Genomic DNA, 13,725 nt, shown 5'->3' on the forward strand with positions numbered 1-13,725 from the left:
CAGATGACACTGAGCTGTGCGGTGGGTTTGATGAGAACATGACTGAGTATCTGGAGAAAAGCACTGGTAAGACACGGGTATGAAGATTAGGTTTTTAAAAATTTATTATTTCATGGGATGTGGGAGTCACTGACAAGACCAGCAACTGATGTCTATTCCTAATTGCCAATAATGGTTCCTCGTCCATTGCAGGGGGCAGTTAAGAGTCAGCCACATTGCTGTGGGACTGGAGTCACATGTTGGCCAGACTGGGTAAAGATGGCAGATTTACCTTCCCTAAAGGACATTAGTGAACCAAAGACCCAATTTATGGACTGTCAGTTTGAGTCTAGGGAAGAGAATCAGAGTGACGTTGTAAAGGTTATGGGCGAAGACTTGGAGAATGTGAGTAGCTACAAGTGCCTGAGGTCAGTGATGGCAGAGGGTGGAAGTATAGAAATTAAGAAACCGATTAGCTCAGGTTGGAGTAATTGGAAGAAGTGCGGCTCAGTGTGCTGTGATAGAAAAGTGTCACTGAAGTTGAAAAGGAAGAATTTACAGGACCGGCCTTGTTGAATAGAGCAGAAACTCGGACAACATCAAGAAAAGAAGAACAGCAACTGAATACTCGTGAGATACAGATGCTGAAGTGGACATGTGGAGTGACAAAGGATAAGATCAGGAATCAGTGTGGCCGTTATCATCGTGACAGCAGCGGTGGCAGACAATGAGGACAACATTTTTTCTTCTTTCAAGGGATGTGGACGCCACTGGCTAGACCAGCATTTACTGCCCATCCCTAATTGCCCTTGAGAAGGCAATGGTGAGCTGCCTTCTTGAACCACAGCAGCCCATGTAGTGTGGGTATACGGACAGTGCTGTTCGGGAGGAAGTTCAGCATTTTGACCCAGCGACAGTGAAGGAACGGTGATATATTTCCAAGTCAGGATGGTGAGTAGCTTGGAGGGGAAATTTCAGGTGGTGGTGTTCCCATGTGCCTGCTGCCCTTGTCCTTCTAAGTGGTAGATGTTGCAGGTTTGGAAGGAGCTGTCAAAGGCCTTGGTGAGTTGCTGCAGTGTATGTTGTAGATGATGTCACTGTGGATCAGTTGTAGAGGGATGGATGTTTAAGGTAGTGGTCGGAGCACCAATCAAGCTCGCTGCTCTGTGCTGGATGTTGTTGAGCTTCTTGCATGTTATGAAGCTGCACCCATCCAAGCAAGTAGCGAGTATTTCATCACACTCCTGACTTGTGCCTTGTAGATGATGGGGAGTGTTATGACGTGGTAGGTGATGTGTGCCAGGCAGACCAAATCCACAAGGGAAACTTATCCACACTATCACAAGGGTTTTGCAATTTGTATTTATTTCAAGATTTGTGCACTGATCAGAAGTAATGTGTGCACTAACACCTTTAGAGACTTTATAAACTAAATTGACACATTTATTAATGAAAAAAATATTTCAAGCATGTACATAAGATTAGTTACTTAATACAATAACAAATCTCAAAATTACTAATTAACCTGATTTCCAACTACCCACTTTAAGGCAACAGCCCAAAACAGATTTTAAGTTAAAATAGCAAGCCAGCAAGTTTACCACAGCATCCACTCGACTGTGGAATTCCAAAGGCTTTTCTCCAACTTTAGTTACCGGACTTCTGCAAAAATGGCTGGGGGCTTCTCTAAGGCTGTTTCACACACTCCTCTTAGATCTTACATGGCTCCAAAACAAAGCCTTTCATTCCTCTATATATGTTTCTCTCTCTTTAATCTGTAAATTCCATTGTTCTGTTTGTCTTTGGCAATTTACCTTCTTCATAATATAAAAAGCTTTCATATTGCCAATATGGTCAGTACCTTTGGGAAAAATAAACACACTGGTTGGCCTTGCTTATCTTGCTAGTTGTAAACATTCTATCATCCCGTTGAAACCCAACAACTCCTTCGCTTATCTAAAAATTCAAATTTCCTTTGCACCATATATGCAAAGCCTTGTCCATGCTTACACATTAGCATTTATAATACCGTTTGTACACCTCACTTCTTTTGATAATTTCAACCTTGCAGTCGATGTGACTCTCATTAAATATCGCAGACAGAAAAATGTACATTCACATCCACAAACCAACTTTACAATAAACCACTATAATATTATGAAAATTATTATAGTTTCATGACAGGAGACAGGAGGTGAGAAACACGCCACAGAAATCCTCGTCTCAACCTGTTCTTCTTGCCACGCTATAGTGGGGGTTTCAGTGATGGTAATGCCATTGAATATCAAGGGGAGATAGTCATTGCCTGGCACTAGTGTGAAGTGAAAGTAACTTACCACTTGTCAGTCCAAGCCTGAATGTTGTCCAGGTCTTGCTGCATATGGACATGGACTGCTTTAATATCCAAGGAGCCATGAGTGATGGCTGAACATTGTGCAATGATCATTGAAATCCCCATTTCTGACTTTATGATGGAGGGAAGGTCATTAATGAAGTAGCTGAAGATGGTTAGGCTGAGGACACTACCCTGAGAAACTCCTGCAGTGATGTCCTGGGACTGAGATGATTGACCTCCAACAACCACAACCATCTTCCTTTGAAGAAGAAGAAAACGATCCCAATGAACATGGTTCAGTCCTGGATGTGGTTAACAGCAAAATAAAATCACAGTGCTTACTCATGAGCTCACTGGTGTGTCAGCAGGTTGGATGACTGCGTGAATCCCTTCCCAAACTCGGATCAGGTGAAAGGTCTCTTTCCAGTGTGAACTCGCTGGTGTCTCAGTAGGTTGAATGACAGAGTGAATTCCTTTCCACAGTCAGAGCAGGTGAATGGCCTCTCCCAGTGTGAATTTGCTGGTGCGTCAGCAGGTGAGATGACTCACGAAATCCCTTCCCACAGTCAGAGCAGGTGAATGGCCTCTCCCCAGTGTGAACTCGCTGGTGTCTCTGCAGGTGGGATGACTGAGTGAATCTCTTCCCACACTTGGAGCAGGTGAATGGTTTCTCCCCAGTGTGAATTCGCTGGTGCGTCAGCAGGTGAGATGACTCAGGAAATCCCTTCCCACAGTCAATGCAGGTGAATGGCCTCTCCCCTGTGTGAACCTTCCGGTGTGTCAGAAGGGTGGATGACCGAGTGAATCCCTTACCACACTCAAAGCAGGTGAATGGTCTCTCCCCAGTGTGAACTCGCTGGTGTATCAGCAAGTAGGATGACTGAGTGAATCCCTTTCCACAGTCCCCACATTTCCATAGCTTCTTCCAATTGTGACTGTGCTTGTGTCTTGACAGGCCAGATGATTGCCTGAAGCCTTGCCCACACACAGAACACGTGTACGGTTTCTCTCCACTGTGAACGGTGCTTTTTCCTTCCATGTTCAAATTCTGATGATACTCAGGTTTCAATAAATTGAGCAACTCTGTCAGATCCTGATGTGAGATTTGGTTTGAGTTTCCTGACTGCAAACCCTCCACTTCTAATATCCTGTGAAATTGATTTAAAACAGATAAAAAGGGATGAGAGAACCCACAAACACAGTTTGTAAAATTGAGCTGAATGGATCTGGTAATGTATGGAACTGGCATGAGGAAAAAGTGACAATGAAAACTACCGGATTGTCACAAACATCCAACTGGTTCACTAATGTCCTTTAGGGAAGGGAACCTACCACCCTGTCTGAGTCTGGCTGTACACAAGAGTCTGAACACTTGGTGCGGAGAGACAGATGTGGGAGAGGGGGTGAAGGAGTGGGAGTTTAAATGTTTACAGCTTGACCAAAATTGTGATAGAATCTCCTAAACCCTCAACTTCAACCTTCTAGAAGGACCAGGTGGTAGGTGCTTGTGAATACCATCACCTCCAAGTCACACACCATCCTGACTCGTCTGACATCCAGTACTGGATGAACAGAAATGTCTTTCATATAAATACAGAGAAAACTTTTTTAATTCGTGCATGGGATGTGGCCATCTTTGGTTAGGCCAACATTTATTGCCCATCCGCAATTGCCCTGGAGAAGTTGGTGGTGAGCTATCTTCTTGAACCACTGCAGTCCATGTGGTGCAGGTACACCCACAATGCTATTAGTGAGGGAGTTCTAGGATTTTGAACCAGCAATATTGAAAGAACAGCAATATTTTTCCAAGTCAGGATGGTAAGTGGCTTGGAGAGGAACTTCCAGGTAGTGGTGTTCCCATCTGTCTGCTGCCCTTGTCCTTCTAAATTTGAAAGATGCTGCCAAAGAACCCTTGGTGAGATCCAGCAGTGCATCTTGTAGATGGTGTGTACCGTGCGTCGGTGGTGGAATGTTTGTGGATGGGGTGCCAATCAAGCGGCTGCTTTGTCCTTGATGGTTTCGAGCTTCTTGAATATTGTTGGAGCTACACTCATCCAGACAATGGGAAAGTATTCCATCAAGCACCTGACTTGTGCCTTGTAGATGGTGGACAGGCTTTGGGGAGTCAGAAGGTGAGTTATTTGCTGCAGCATTCCTAGCCTCTGACCTGCTCTTGTAGCCATAGTATTTATACGGCTAGTCCAGTTCAGTTTCTGGTCACTGGTGACCCCTAGAATGTTGATATTGGGGGATTCAGCGATGGTAATGCAATTGAATGTAAAAGGGAGATGCCTGGCACTTGTGTGGCACGAATGTTACTTACCACTCGTCAGCCCAAGCCTGGATATTGTTCAGGTCTTACTGCATTTGTTCATGGACTGCTTCAGTATCTGAGGAATCGTGAATGCTGCTGACATTGTGCAATTATCAGTGAACATCCCCACTTCTGACTTTATGATGGAAGGAAGGTCAGTGATGAAGCAGCTAAAGATGTTTGAGCCCAAGACACTACCCTGAGGAACTCCTACAGTGATGTCCTGGAGCTGAGATGATTGACCTCCAACAACCACAACCATCTTCTTTTGTGCTAGGTATAACTCCAACTAGTGGAGAGTTTTCCCCCAATTCCCTTTGACTCCAGTTTTGCTAGGGCTCTTTGATGCCACAATCAGTTAAATGCTGCCTTAATGTTAAGAGCAGTCACTTTCACCTGACCTCTGGAGTTCAGCTCCTTTGTTCATGTTTGAACAAAAGCTGTAATGGGGTCAGGAACTGAGTGAACCTGGCAAAATGCAAACTATGTGTCATTGAGCAGGTTATTGCTAAGCAAGTGCTGCTTGATAGCACTGTTGATGACCCCTTCCACCGCTTTCCTGATTATCAAGAGTAGACTGATGAGTCTGCAATTGGCTGGGTTGGACTTTTCCTTTTGTGTGCATGACAAACCTGGGCAATTTTCCACAAAGTCAGGTAGATGCCAGTGTTGTAGCTGTACTGGAACAGCTTGGCTAGGGGCATGGCAAGTTCTGGAGCACAAGTCTTCAGTGCTATTGCCAGAATGTTGTCAGGGCCAACAGCCTTTGCAGTATGCACTGCCTTCAGCCATTTCTTGATATCACCTGGAGTGAATTTAATTGGTTGAAGACTGGCATCTGTGATGCTGGGGACCTCAAGAAGAGGCTGAGCTGGATCACCCACTCAGCACTTCTGGCTGAAAATTGTTGCAAATTCTTCAGCCTTATCTTTAGCACTGATGTGCCAGGTTCCCCCATCATTGAGGGTGGGGATATGTGTGGAGCCTCCTTCTCCAGTGACTTGTTTAATTGCCCACCACCATTCACGACTGGATATTGGCAGGACTGCAGAGCTTAGATCTGTCAGGAAGATATAATTATTATTATAATGTTATTGTAAAATAGAGTAACAGTGGGATGTGTCTATGCGTCTATATGTGTCTGCGTGTGTGTGAGATTTAATTGAATTAGAGGCAGCTAGTCTGGATGCTTTTACGTAAGAAGAGAAGTTAGGTTTGAAAGATTACTTTGATAAACATAGTGAAGTTTAGAAACATAGGTGTCAAGGGAATATTTGCATTTTTGAATAAACCAGACTAGATTGTTTTTAAAAGATGGAGTGAAATGTGACACCTAGCCAGGTGAAGTTTAGAAAGAGTGTGTTTATTTTTCCAAAAGACTATTGGTAAAACTTAGTGGTATGAGACATTTTATCAGAAACATGAAGTCCAACGACATAGTGAAGCAATAGGAATTTGCATTTAAAGGGGAAGAAATGTATAAAGGAACGAAGGTTGCGTGTAAGGGAAAGCAGTCTAAGGTTCAACGAGTGTGAAAAACCTTTAGCATCTATGCCTCAAACTGCTGCCTTCAGGGGCTGAAGTTAAGAGAACTCATTTGGATTCTTAATTTAAAAAAAAAATTCATTCACGGGATGCGGGCTTCACTGGCTGGGCCAGCATTTATTGCCCATCCCTAGTTGCCCTTGAGAAGGTGGTGGTGAGCTGCCTTCTTGAACCACTGCAGTTCATGTGGTGTAGGTACACCCAGAGTGCTGTTAGGAAGGGAGTTTCAGGATTTTAACCCAGCGACAGTGAAGGAACAGTGATATATTTCCAGGTCAGGTTGGTGAGTGACTTGGAGGGGAACTTCAAGGTGGTGATGTTCCCATCTATCTGCTGCCCTTATCCTTCTAGATGGTAGAAGTCATCGGTTTGGAAGGTGCTGTTGAAGTAGCCTTGGTGAATTCCTGCAGTGCATCTATTAGATGGTACACAATGCTGTTACTGTGCGTCAGTGGTGGAGGGAGTGAATGTTTGTGGATGTGGTGCCAACAAGCAGGCTGCTTTATCCTGGATGGTGTCCAGCTTCTTCAGTGTTGTAGGAGCTGCACTCATCCAGGCAAGTGGAGAGTATTCCATCACACTCCTTACTTGTGCCTTGTAGATGATGGACAGGCTTTGGGGAGTCAGGAGGTGAGTTACTTGTCACACAACCTGCTCTTGCAGCCACAGTATTTATATGGCTAGTCCAGTTCAGTTTCTGGTCAATGCTAACCCCCAGGATAGTGGGGAATTTAGTGATGGTAATGCCATAGAATGTCAAGGGGCGATGGTTAAATTCTCTCTTGTTTGAGATGGTCATTGCCTGACACATATGTGGCACGAATGTTACTTGCCACTTGTCAGCCCAAGCCTGGATGCTGTTCAGGGTAAGGTTTATTTTGCCTGGGACTTAGGAAAGTATGTGTCTTACTGTTGCCTTAATGAAAGTGCAATTGGGAGTCAGATTAAGCAGATTAAGTTATCAAAGTAGTAATTTATGGATCTATATATGTATTTAAAGTCATTTCTTTTATTAATAAATATTTAATCTAGTTATGTAAAAACCAGTAAGACTTGATGGGCTTATTACTACTGAATTCAAGGCACGCATCTCAAAATGTAAACAAATTGCAAAATAAGTTGTGGCAGTTGCTTCAAGTTCTCCTTTAGGATTTGAACAACTCAGCATTTACCATCGCCTGTGCCATAACAGATCTGAACCGTTGGTTGTGGAATCGCTTAGCTCTGTCTATCACTTGCTGCTTATGCTGTTTGGAACTCAAGTAATCCTGTGTTGCAGCTTCAGCAGGTCGATACCTCATTTCTACATATGCCTCGTATTGCTCCTGGTATGCCACCTGCACACTTGATTGAAGCAGGGTTGATCCCCTTGATGGTAATAAGACCATAAGACATCGGAGCAGAAATTAGGCCATTTGGCCCATCGAGTATGCACCACCATTCAATCATGGTTGATAAGTTTCTCAACCCCATTCTCCCACCTTCTCCCTGTAACCTTTGATCCCCTTACCAATCAAGAACCTATCTATCGCGGTCTTAAATACACTCAATGATCTGGCCTCCACAGCCTTCTGTGGCAATGAATTCCATAGATTCACCACTCTCTGGCTAAAGAAGTTTCTCCTCATCTCTGTTCTAAAAGATCTTCCCTTTACTCTGAGGTTGTGCCCTCGAGTCCTAGTCTCTCCTACTAATGGAAACATCTTGCCCACATCCACTCTATCCAGGCCTTTCAGTATTCTGTAAGTTTCAATCAGATCCCCCCTCATCCTTCTAAACTCCATCGAGTATAGACCCAGAGTCCTCAAACGTTCCTCATATGTTAAGTCTTTCATTCTTGGGATCGTTCTTGTGAATCTCCTCTGGACCCTCTCCAGGGCCAGCACATCCTTCCTGAGATACGGGGCCCAAAATTGCTCACAATATTCTAAATGTGGTCTGACCAGAACCTTATAAAGCCTCAGCAGCACATCCCTGCTTTTATATTCTAGTCCTCTCGAAATAAATGCCAACATTGCATTTGCCTTCCTAACTACTGACTCAACCTGCAAGTTAACCTTAAGAGAATCCTGGACTAGGACTCCCAAGTCCCTTTGCACTCCAGATTTCCGAGTTCTCTCCCCATTTAGAAAATAGTAATGGTAGAGTGGGTGATATACCAGGGCATGAGGTTACAGATTGTGGATGAGTACAATTCTGCTGCTGCTGATGGCCCACAAGGACTATATTCTGCGAATATGAGTGTGTCAGGCTTTTGCTTAATTTGCTTGTGAGCAGCTCTCCCAATTTTGGCACCAGATGTTAGTAAGGATGATGTTCCAGGGTCGACAGGGCTGAGTTTGCCATTGTCGCTTCCGGCCTAGGTCGATGCCAGGTGATCTGTCTTGTTTCATTCCTTATCCAATTGCTGGTAATGGTTTGACAGAGTCAACCACATTGCTGTGGGTCTGGAGTCACATGTAGGCCAGACCAAGTAAGGAAGGCAGATTTCCTTCCCTAAAGGGCATTAGTGACCCAGATCGGTTTTTAAGACAATCGAGAATGGTTTCATTGTCATCATTAGACTTTTAATTCTACCATGTGTCATGGTGGGATTACAATCCGGTTCCCAGAGCATTACCCTTGGTCTCTGGATTACTAGTCCAATGACAATATCACTATGCCACCACCTTCCCTATAACTGAAACCATTGTCTTCAGTCCCTTCTCCATTCAATAGACACTGACCCCATCCCTCCCCCTAGCAACTATCTGAGAATGAACCAGACTGTTCACAACATTGGTGTCATGTCTCACCCCAAACTGACCTTCCAACCACATATCTGCATCGTGTGAACATGCAAAATAGGAGCATAAATAGGTGATTCGGCTCCTCAAGCCTGCTTCGCCAGTCAATATAATTATGACTTTGATTAGAGAACCTTTGATTCCCTTGCCTAACAAGAATCTATCTACCTCAAAAATATTTAATGACCCTGCCACCACCGATTTCTGAGGCAGAGAGTTCCAGAGTCGCAGAACCCTCAGAGAAAAAAATTCTCCTCAACTCTGTCCTGAAAGGGCGACTCCTAATTTTCAAACAATGCCCCGAGTTCTGGACTCACCCAAAAGAGGAAACATCCTTTGCAAGTCCATCTTGTCTAAATGATTCAGGATCTTATATACTTCAATCAAACCACCCCTCACTCTTCTAAACTCCAGTAGAAACAGGCCAGCCTGACCAACCTTTCCTCATAAGACAACCTGCTCAGTGCAGGTATCAATGGAGTAAACCTCCTCTGAACCACCTCAAACACATTTACATTCCTCCTTAAATAAGGAGACCAAAAACTGCTCACAGTTTTTGAGATGTGGTCTCACCAATGCCCTCTATAACTGGTGTATAACATACTGACTTCTATATTCAATTCATCTCGTAATAAAGAGAAGCTTCCATTAGCCTTCTAAATTACTTACTGTACCTGCATATTATTTTTTTGTGACTCATGCACTAGAACACCTAGATCCCTCTGCACCTCAAAATTCTGTATAATCCTCCATTTAAGTAACACTCAGCCTTTTTATTCTTCCTGCCAAAGTGAACAACTTCACATTTTCCCACATTATACTCCATTTGCCAGATCTTAGCCCACTTGCTCAACCTATCTATATGCGTCTGCAATCTTCTCATGTCATCTTCACAACTTACTTTCCTACCTATCTTGGTGTCATCAGCAAATTTAGCTCCCATGACTTTGCTCCCCTCATCTAAGTAATTGATATAAATTGTTAAATGTTCAGGATCCAGCACAGACCCCTGGACTCCACTCATCACATCCTGACAATTAGAAAAATACCCATTTATGTATACTCTCTGTTTTCTGCCAGCCAGCCAATCTTCTATCCATGCTAATATGTTCCCCACTACAACATGAGCTTTTATTTTCCACAATAATCTTTGGTGTGTCACCTTATCAAATGCCTTCTGGAAATCCAAGTACAATATTTCTACAGGCTCCCCTTTATCATCACCAAGACTGCCCATTTCCACCTCATTGAAATCGTCCAACTCCATCCTCGTCTCAGTTCATCTGCTGCTGAAACCCTCTTCCATTCCTTTGTTACCTCAAGACTTAACTAACCTAACACAATCCCGGGTGGCCTTCCACATTAAACCTCCTGTAATCTTGAGGTCATCCAAAACTCTGTTGCCCATGTGCTTACTCATACTAAGTCTTGTTCACCCATCATGCCTGTGCTTGCTGATCTTCAAAGGCTTCAGTTTAAGAAACACCTACATTTTTAATTTCTCATCCTTGCTTTCAAATCCCTACCTGTCTCTGTGATCTCCTCCAGTCTCACACCTTCTAAGATAATTCTTAAAACCTACCTCTGTGACCAAACCTTTGCCCAAACATCTCCGTATGTGGGCTCATTGTCAAATGCTGCTTTATAAGACTCCAGTGAAACGCCTTGGAATGTTCTATTACATGAAAGGCGCTATATAAATATACATCATTGTTGTTGATTTGGACGTATGTCACCGTTCCGTCATCGTCACCGAGTGAAAATCCTGTAACCGCTTATCTCACAGAATTGTGGGAGCACCTTCACCACACGGGCTGCACCGGTTCAAGGTCAAACATCATCTTCTCCACAATTGCTGAACAATTCTATGACTCGATGACTCTTTACATAGATGGGAACATCACCACCTGGAAGTTCCCCTCCAAGTCACTCACCCACCTGACCTGGAAATATATCGGCCGTCCCTTCACTGTCGCTGGGTCAAAACCCTGGAAGTCCCTCCCTAACAGCGCGGTGGGTGCACCTACACCACAGGGACTGCAGCGGTTCAACAAGACAGCTCAGCACCACCTTCTCAAGGGCAACTAGGGATGGGCAATAAATGCCGGCCTCTCCCCAGAGTCGGACCCGAGCGAAACGGAAGAAACCGGGGACTCGGGGATAAATATTCACTGTTTTCTAGTCGCGTCTTAAGTAGAAAATGTCGCCGGTTTTATTTGGGGCTCGGGATCCGCATTCAGTGTTTGTCAAACCTCCATTTTAAACCCGCTGCCTCGAGCTTTCTTACCGTCTGTCGCCATGGCCCACGCACGCTCAGATCACAATGCCCGGGGTGTGATTGACGGCGGCTCCGGACCAATAGGAAGAGGGTGGGGCAGGTCTGGAGGACCCAAAGCGAAAGGATGATCCTCCAGCCAATCGGAGTGAACGAGGGGCGGGGCTGAACCTGGATGTCCCCCATTGGCTGAAAGTCTGCATCTTGAAAGCTGATCTGTCTCAAACTCCAGGAGAAAACTGGACCTTTCTGTTTTGTGGCTTTTAACACCTGTGGATGTGGAGCAAACATTTCAACATTTGTTAGTGAAATTGATTAATTCAGGACAAACAGCAGGGATTATTTCAGGAAATTACACAGTGTAGTGATTATTTCTCTTTGAATTCACTCCTTGGAGAACAGTGTGAATTAGTGGAAGAATTCACAGGCAGTTTAATGCTCTTTCCATGTCTGGAACTGTTTAGTTCCAGCCGATCTGCAGTTCCGGCTTCAACCTGGAGAGTTTCATGAGTTCCCACAACTCACTCAATGGGAGTGGACAGCTGGACCCGCCGGACTGTCTGATATCAACCCAGAATGAGCTGGAGAGCCGTCTCCACTCCCCAGGACTGTCTACAGTGGGGTTTCTGACACAGAGGCAGGAACGCCAATAGTTTTCTTTTAGTAATAACCCTAAATAGTACAAGTTTCATTGAGCTGACATGATCTCTTCCTTTCTATATCCACTTCACTGTTTAAATAAAATTTTGATTTTACTTCCACAGCTTAATGGCAGCAGCGACATCATCGAACCACCTCCTTCCTTGTGAGAATGCAGAAATACAGTCACTACAGAAACACATCCTTCTCTATCCTCTACCAAATCTCTCCTCATCCTCTGAGAATCAAACTATTTCTAGCTCTGTCCAGTATTTTCATTATCCTTCAATGAAAGGTCTCTGTATTATTGCTTAGTTATTGTGAATCTAATCAAGCTGCTCCAATGTTCCTTCTAATTCAGTTTGCGTTATGATTAATCTTGGGCTATCACATCTGCTTCTGCCTTATCTTCATGTTCAGCCTGGTTTCACTGGAGTGAGCTTCCTGAGGCCAGAATTCAGTTAAACGACCTGTTCAGCTGCATGTATTCTCTCAGTGCCCAAGTGCCTGTGTTAGTCATTTGGTCATTGTTTAATACTTTATCAGCAGTCTCTCGATTCAAGGATGACATCTACTCAGCCTGGTGAGTTTCTGCCATGGGTCTCCTTGTGACTGATCAGCCTGATTCTCGACATGCAGATCTTTGGCCTCATGGGGCTGGACATCCATGAAGTATTGGGATCTGGAGCACAGCATTTGCTTCCATTTCTTTCCTTCTCTGCTGCTGCTCTGCCTCATCATGAAGATGTTGTGACTCAAAGTGTGATGCAGCTTGATGGAAAAGTTGTCTCCATTCTGAACAATTGGGAGAAAGCTCCTCCAGGTCATTAAGGTCAACGCTGCTGCACTACAAGGTGAGCAGGCTGCAGAAAATTGGTTTGTATTTCATTAAATATTCAGGTTTCAGGGATGATATGATGCTGGTTTTTAAAATGATCAATGTGCTTGTGAGGATAGATACAGGGAAACGATTTGCCTTGCTGGGGAATCCAGAACAAGAATGCATAATCAAAACAATAGAACTGGAGTGAAATCAGGAACAACGTGTTCAGACAAAGGGTGGTGGAAATCAGGACCAAACTCCCCAGAATCTGTGGATGCTGGGGGTCAATTGAATTTCTCAAGGCATGAACCGATCGAATTTTGTTCAGTAAATATATCAAAGTAATTTGATCCAAGATGGGAAAATGGAGGTGTGGTGCAGATCAGCCATGATCTAATAGAACGGTGGAGCAAGCTTGAGGGGCTGAATGGCCTGCTTCTGTTCCTATGTGCTGGCTGCAATCGCTCCAGCAAGAAGTACCCAAGAAAGGGGGCAGTTTGTAATGTCCCTATGGGGTGCAGTGTGTTCAGCATCTGACTCTGAGCTGCCTTCTCTCATCAAGCTCCAGGGAGCAGTCACTCTCCTCTCAGATGGAGTTTAAAGGAAGGGCCGCTCCATTTGACACAGGTGATACTTGGGATTTTGGTGTCACTAACAAGACCAGCAGCAGATATTGCCCATGCCCAGTTACCTGTGGGGAAGATGATGTTCTTGAACCGCTGAAGTCTGTGTGATGGTGCTCCCACAATGCTGCTAGATAAGGAGATACAGGATTTTCAGCCAGTGAGGATAAAGGAACAGTGATATATGTCCAAACCAACAATAATTTATATTTATATAGCATCTTCAATGTAGTATAATGTTCCAAGGCATTTTGCAGAAATATTACAAAGCAACATTTGACACCAAGCAGCGTAAGGAGAAATTGGGGAAGGTGACCAAAAGCTTTGTGAAAGAGGTAGGTTAAGGAGAATCTTAAAGGAGGGAAGCGAGCAGAGATGTGGAGAGGTTTAGGGAGGAAATTCCAGA

The 13,725-nt window shown here is 44.2% G+C and overlaps 1 pseudogene; it reads right to left on the minus strand.

Moving 5' to 3' along the window:
* Positions 1-1,333: 1,333 nt before the first annotated feature.
* On the minus strand, positions 1,334-10,881 carry LOC121270183 (annotated as a pseudogene).
* Positions 10,882-13,725: the final 2,844 nt, after the last annotated feature.

This window comes from Carcharodon carcharias, chromosome 27 (genome assembly GCF_017639515.1).
Source record: "Carcharodon carcharias isolate sCarCar2 chromosome 27, sCarCar2.pri, whole genome shotgun sequence".
NCBI classification, from domain to species: domain Eukaryota; kingdom Metazoa; phylum Chordata; class Chondrichthyes; order Lamniformes; family Lamnidae; genus Carcharodon; species Carcharodon carcharias.